The sequence below is a fragment of the Chrysochloris asiatica genome, unplaced genomic scaffold (genome assembly GCF_000296735.1).
Source record: "Chrysochloris asiatica unplaced genomic scaffold, ChrAsi1.0 scaffold00090, whole genome shotgun sequence".
NCBI classification, from domain to species: domain Eukaryota; kingdom Metazoa; phylum Chordata; class Mammalia; order Afrosoricida; family Chrysochloridae; genus Chrysochloris; species Chrysochloris asiatica.
In genome coordinates, this window is record NW_006408608.1 from 5,744,812 (window position 1) to 5,752,241 (window position 7,430).

Consider the following 7,430-nt stretch of genomic DNA (forward strand, 5'->3'; position numbering starts at 1 on the left):
TTTTCTCCATTGATAAGAATGTTGTTTATTGGTCCAGTGGTGAGGATGTTTGTTTACTTGACATTGAGACGCAATCCATACTGAAGGCTGTGCTCTTTGATCTTCAACAGTAAGTATTTTAAGTCCTTTTCATTTCCAATAAGCACGGTTGCATCATTTGCATATCTCATGTTGTTAATGAGTCTTCCTCCAATTTTGATGCCATGTTTTTCTTCATATAACCCAGTTTCTCGGATTATTTGCTCAGCATCCAGGTTGAATAAGTATGGTGAAAGAATACAACCCTGTCACCCACCTTTCTTAATTTAAAAAAATTCAGTGTTCCCATGTTCTATTTGAACAACTGCCTCTTGGTCCAGGTACATATTCCTCATAAGCACAGTTAAGTGTTCTGGAATACTCATACTTCGCAATGTTGTCCATAGCTTGTCATGATCCACACTTCGCCTCGCATACTTTGGACATATTGTTAGGAGGGACCAATCTCTGAAGAAGGATATCATATTTGGTAAGGTGGAGGGTCAGAGAAAAGAGGATAACCCCCAGCAAGATGGATTGGCAAAGTGGCAGCATCAATGGGCTCAAGTGTGGCAACAATTGTGAGGTTGGCCCAGGACCAGGCAGTGTTTTGCTCTGTTTTGCATAGGGTTGCTATAAGTTGGTACCAACTCAATGGCACATAACAACAACAACAACAACAATCTTTACCAGAAGGAGATTGCCAAGTCTTTCTTCTGCGGAGCAGCTGGGTCCAATGCCAACGTTTCATTAGCAACTGAGCACTTACTTAACTGTTATGCCCCCAGGACTCCTTCCCTTCCTTCCACCCAGAGCTCTAGTCCTCACTGTTACGGATCACAAAATGGAATGGACACGAGGGTTGGAGAAAGGATAGGGTGGAATGAACTACTTTAACAGAGTGAGGTTTTTCTTCCGTGTGCTGAGGAAAGCTTAATTCTAAGCCCATCTGGCTTTCCTCTGTCAAAAGTGACATGTTTCATTCATTTTTTTCTTCCTTTATTGCTTCAAACATCCCCTAGGCCCCTGGGCCAGGCTGTGGCTCCAGAGTTGACCTGGACTAAACACTGCCCTTAAGCAGCCCCCTGCCCAGTGGGCAAGGGACTGAGGGATGGAGTGTGTTTAGAAAAAGACATGTAAACCAGAGCTCTCTCTCCTTGCCTCCCCTCTTCCCATTTTCAGACCAATCCCTTCAGCCAGGGAATAGAACACTGCCAAACTCCACCTAGACAAGGTTTCCTTCCAAGAGCAGGAAATGGCTGACAAGGTGCTCACGCTTTTCCAAGAAGGATGAACAATGGCTGACTACTGGTGTGGCGCTGTAGGATACGCGAACCACAAGGTCAGTGGTTTGAATCCATCAGCTTTACAGGGTAACTATGAGTCAGAATTGATTCAATGGCACTTAACAACAGACCCTGGTTAGTTAGAAGAAGAAGAATGAGAGAAAGAGCATGGAAAATCAGTCTGAATCAAATATATAAGAATGTGCTCAAACAAAAAGCTACTACTCAAATATACATTCTGGGCACAAACCTTCTACTTTAGCAGTTCTAGACACTTAACAACAACAGAGCATGACCCTAAAGAGCCCTGGAGGCATGTTAGCATTCAGTTGCTAATTGAAAAGTCAGTAGTTCCATCAAGTTGGTTCTAACCCATAGTAACCCTGTATAGGGTTTCTGAGGAGCAGCTGATGAGTTTGTACCGAGACCTTGAGATTCAAAGTTACTTTGCAGTCCAGCACATTAACCCACAGTGCCACACCACAGTCATGGAAATTCTATGGGGCAGTTCTACTCTGTCCTATAGGTCACCAGGATCTGAATGACTTGCCTACACACACTAATAACAGAACCTGGCCCAGGAATGAGCATTTGTAAGGCAAGCTTGATTAAAAACCCTGATTTATGCAAAATTGAACTACAGTGACTTCAAGAGCCTGTCTTTAAAATTCTCGTCTAGGCCCCCACTCAACCTGGAAGGTTCCAGAAAGACCCTAGGTGCTAGGTGCCATGAGTGACCAGAGAGACAAGGGTGGGTTGGGCCCAACTTCCCAGGTACCGTCCTGCCTCCAGAACTTTGTAGCTGCTTTTTCTTCTTTCTTGAATGCTTTTCCCCTGCCTTTGCCTCTTCAGATTTTCCTGGTGTAGCTTTGTAGGATAAGCACTGGATTGCTAAACGCAAGGTTGTTGTTAAGTGCCATCGAGTCAGTTCAGACCCATAGAGACCCTGTATAAGGTTTCCAATGAGCAGCTGGTGAGCTTGAACCACTGACCATGTAGTTCAAATGACTTTGCAGTCTGACACATTAGCCCACAGCACCATACCAGTTCAAACCCACTAGTCACTCTTCAGAAACCCTATACAGAGTTGCTATGAGTCAGAACCAACTCAACAGCTCTCAACAACAATAAAACTCTAAAAACACACAACAAACAAACAAACAAAAAACAACAGCAAAGTAAGATAACGTCTTCAGCACCATATCCTTCTTCCCTTCCTCTTCTCATCATCACTTATCATCGTCTAAGATACTATTGATTTTATTTATCTAGCTTATTTATTATCTGCCTCTTAGAATCTAAGATTTTAGGATTTGGACTTCTGTCTTGTTCACTGCTCTATCCTCAGTACCTTGAACGGGACATACCACCATATACAGCCAATCGCTGTCAATTCAGAAACTCCATGTGTGTCCGAGTAGAACAACTTCATAGGATTTTCTTTCTTTCTTTCTTTCTTTTTTTTTTCTGAAGTAAATCTCCAGGCTGTTCCTCCAAGGCACCTCTGGGTGGGTTTGAACTGCCAACCTTTCTCTTAATAGTTGAGTGCTTAAACCTTGGTGCGGTTGCCAAACGGAAACAAGGGTTTGCTGTCTGTCATTGTAGCCAATCAAAGGGAGAGATCCAAGCTTTATTAGCAGAAACCCTGTAGTCTGAGGGACAAGAAGGATGATCCCTCAAGACGTCCTCCTGACTCACAAAAGCAATCACATTATATGGAACAGCGTACATCCGCTAAACATTTGATCTGTTTACTGTTTACTTTCCATAGCGAAGCGAGTAATAAAAGAGTCTTTTCCCTTTATCTTGAAAAACATTTCATTCCCAGGGTCTTCATGACCAATGGACCCAGGCAATTTATTCCAGTGGCCTTCAGCTTAATCTAAAGGCTTAGGCACATCTTGATTCATTTCCAGAGGCTCTGAAACTAAAGTTCAAGACAGTTTTCCTGAGGGAAGATGGAAGAATTTTTAGGTTATTTCCTGCAAGGCAGAAACTAGAATTCTTCAAGCCAAAGATATCATACTTTCAGCGCTACCCCAGGGACTCCATCACAGAGCAGGCCCTCAATAATATTTGGTAAATGAGTGAAGAAATGACGGAATTAGCCAGAAAGAACATTCCAGGTAAAGTGTGCAAAACCTAAGTGGGCCTTCTGTGCCATCAGGCCTGCAGCCCCTGATTCCCACCTGCAACCTGTCCCCCTGACCTCTGAGAACTATTGAGCTGGCTTTCTCACACTGGATGCTAATTTCTCTAGCCAGCTGTCCAGCTAGTTGGCTCTTCAGTCACTTAGTCTACTTGGTCACTACTGTACAGTTATCAACAAAACCCAAGCTGACCAAGAGCTGGAACAGCCACAGTCCTACCACGCTTTAGAAATCAGATGTTGCAGTTGTTTGATCTCTCAGTAAAGAGACATTATACTGAAAGCAAAGCCAACATTCAGGCCCACGGGAACTGAGATGGCAAAATCTTGATTGAACTTCCCTCACTCCAATCCAGGGCGCCACAATTATCTCAGGAAGTGTGTATAAATTCCCCAAACCCAATTCCATATAATCCATTTTAATTTCCAACACAGAAAATGAAACACCCTATTAATTTAAGACTTACAATATCGTTTCCTGGGCCACGTGAGAGAGTTGTGTCTTGTGATTAAATGATAGTATATTAAAAACATTGCCCTGAAGAAAAACAGCCTTCTAGATTATTTGGGCTCCTTGACAGTGCCTGTAAATACTTTTTTGCACTCTGGGTGACTATGAAGACCATATTGTAGCCTGGTTACAATTATAAGCCCTGTAGAATCAAGTTCAAATCCCAGTTCCAACATTCTCAGCCATTATAAGTTGATTTCTGTCCCCTTAAAAGTTATGTTGAAGTTCTAACCCTTGTGACCCTGTTTGAAATTTTTGAAAGGAGTCCCTGGGTGATGTAAACAGTTAACATACTGGGCTGCTAACAGGCAGAGTGGTGGTTGGAGTCCACCTGGAGGTGTCTTGGGAGAAAGGCTTGCTCTACTAACATTGAAAACCCTCTGAGGCTCAGTTCTGCTCTGACACACCAAGTCGGCCTGAGTCAGAATCAATTCAGCGGGCAAGTGGTTTGGAAACAGGAGGGCTTATTTGTCATCTTAAGGAGCTCTGGTAGCATAATGGTTACGAATCGGGCTGTGAACCGCAAGGTCAGCAGTTCGAAACTACCAGCTGCTCCATGGGAGAAAGATGAGGCTTTCTGCTCCTGTAAAGATTTACAGCCTTGGAAACCCTGTACAGGGTCACTATGAGTCAGAACCGACTACACGGCACATAACAACAACATTTGTCATCTTATGGAGTCCTGGTGTGGCACTGTGGGTTAATGCGCCAGACTTCAAAGCCGCTTGAACTGCATGGTCAGCGGTTCAAATTCACCAGATGCTCCCCGGAAACTCTATACAGGGTCACTATGGGTCGGAACCGACTCGACGGCACTTCACAACAACAACAAATTTTTGCCGTTGTTGTGTCAATGAGGTCATTCTGCAATAGGGTGGACCCTAAATCTTGTGAATGGTATCTTACAGAGAAAATAGACCCAGAGAGATGCACATGAGGAAATGGAGGCCAGTGAGTCTACAAACCCAGGAAAACAAAGGATTCTCTGCTTCTGCTAGAAACTGAGCCTTGGTAGTGTAGGAGGTTATGAGCTGGACTGCTAACCACAAGGCCAGCAATTCTAATTTACCAGCTGCTCCCTGAGAGAAAGATGAAGCTTTTTACTCTCATAAAGATTCACAGCCTTGGAAATTCCATGGTAGTGGTGGTTGTGTGCCATGGAGTTGGTTCTGACTCATAGCAACCCTGTATAGAGTTTCTGAAGCTGTAAATCTTTATTGGGAGCAGAAAGTCTTATATTTCTCACACGGAACAGCTGGTAGTTTCAAACAGCTGACCTTGAGGTTAGCAGCCCAACTCATAACCTCTACAGTTCCAGAGCTCCTTTGGAAGCCCTATACGGGGTCACTGTGAATTGGAACCAACTCAGTGACCCACAACCACCATCACCACCACTAGAACTTGAAAGAGACAAGGAAGGAACATCCCTAGAGTCAACTCATTGAATCAGACTTCCAGCCGCCTGAACCATGAGAAAAGAAACTGCTCTTTCCACTGCTTTTGATATGGCCACACTAGGTAACTAAGACACCAGCTTAATAACAGTGAAACCAGTGATGTTTGTTGAGGACTTTCTCAGTACCTCACCCGGATCATCTCATTGAATAACCTGTGCAGCAGGTGTGTGCGGAGAAATACTCAAATATATCACTGACGATTACTTCTATTAAGTCATCCCTAATTGAAACAGGGAAATGAAGATCAGAGACATGGAAGAATGTGCCCAAAGTCACACAGCTGGAAAATCTGGCAAGACTTGATTCTAGGTAAGTGTCATAGGGAAGGTATTTCCCAGGGAATATGGGAGATGGTGGTCACAACCACAGATGAAGGAGAGGTGGCACCTGTTTGCCACCTACTTTCCCTCCTCTCTGAATAGCCTGGTCTCCTGTCTGTCCTGAAGGCCTGGCAGTCCCCGAATGTCTGCCGGAAGAGAAATACTGCAAGTGGGAGGCTTTACTGAACAGAAATGGATTTGCTTGGAGACTGTTGTTGTTGTTAGGTGCCATAGAGTCAGTACCAACTCATAGCGACCCTATGCACAACAGAACAAAACACTGCCCAGTCCTGGACCAATCTCACAATAGTTATGTTTGAATCCACTGATGCTGCCACTGTGCCAATCAATCTCATTGGGGGTCTTACTCTTTTATTCCAACCCTCTACCTTACCAAACATGACATCTTTCTCCAGTGATTGGTCCCTCCTGAAGACATGTCCAAAGTATGAGAGATTAAGTGGCCATCCTGGTTTCCAAGGAGCACTCTGGCTATACTTCTTCCAACACAGATCTGTTGGTTCTTTTGGAAGCCCATGGTACTTTCAATATTCTCCTCAAACACCATAACTCAAATGCATCAATTCTTCTCTGGTCTTCCATTTAGGGTGTGGAATACACTGATCTCAGCTTCTGCAGCATCGGTGATCCTCGGTTCCTGCACAGTCTCCTCACGGCCTCTTCCTTACCCTCAGTTTTGCACTTACTTTTTTGTGTCTGTGAGTCGGAATCCACTCCCGGGCAATGGGTTTTCTCTGTTTCTAACCTGCTCTCTTTATATTTCAAAAGTGAGTAGGAATAAGACACACTCTCATGGGGCTCCTTAAGATAAGCTCTGGACTACAGTTCAAACCCACCATCTGCTCCTCGGAAACCCTGCACAGGGTCACAGATGAGTCAGAACTAACTGATGGCCCTTAACAACAACAACATTGATAATTGCCTCATTAACTTGACAAAGGAAACCCTTTTCCCAAATGGGATTACATCCACTGGCATAAAAAACAAAAAAGGAAACCTTGGTTGCTATGGAGTTCAATCCAGACTCATAGAGAACCTGTAGGACAGAGTAGAATGGTCCCATGAGCTTTCCCAGGCTGTAATCTTTACAGACTGCCTCATCTCTTTTTTGAGGAGTGGCTGGTGGGTTCAAACCACTGACCTTTCAGTTAGCAATGGTTCCACCAAGGCTTTTTATCCTTAAGTATAGGGGTTATTCTGATCAATTGTCCAGGAAGCTGCCTTCCATATTTCTTGGCATAGGTGAGTGAGTGCCTCCAGCGCTGCATCAGTTTGTTGAAAGTGCTACATCAATTTATTGATCATTCTAACATGCCTGCAACAGTACATTGACAGGCTCAAGTCAGATTCAGATGAGGATGTGGACCGAAGGATATCATTGCTGATGGCAGATGGATCTTGGTTAAAAGCAGAGAATACCAGAAAGATGTTTACCTGTGCTTTATTGACTATGCAAAGACTTTCAAATGTGTGGCTCATGAGAAACTATGGACACCTAATTCTGGAACACTAAATTGGGCTCATGAGGATCCTACACATAGACCAAGAGGCAGTTGTTCAAACAGAACAAAGGAACACTGAATGGTTTAAAATTAGGAAAAGTGTGAGCCAGCCGTATGCTTAGCAAATAATCCAAGAAGCTGGATTATATGAAGAAGAATGTGGCAT

General features: G+C 43.8%; 1 pseudogene; it reads right to left on the reverse strand.

Annotated features, from left to right (window-relative positions):
- Positions 1-7,430, reverse strand: part of LOC102818788 — a 19,752-nt pseudogene that overhangs the window by 1,207 nt on the left and 11,115 nt on the right.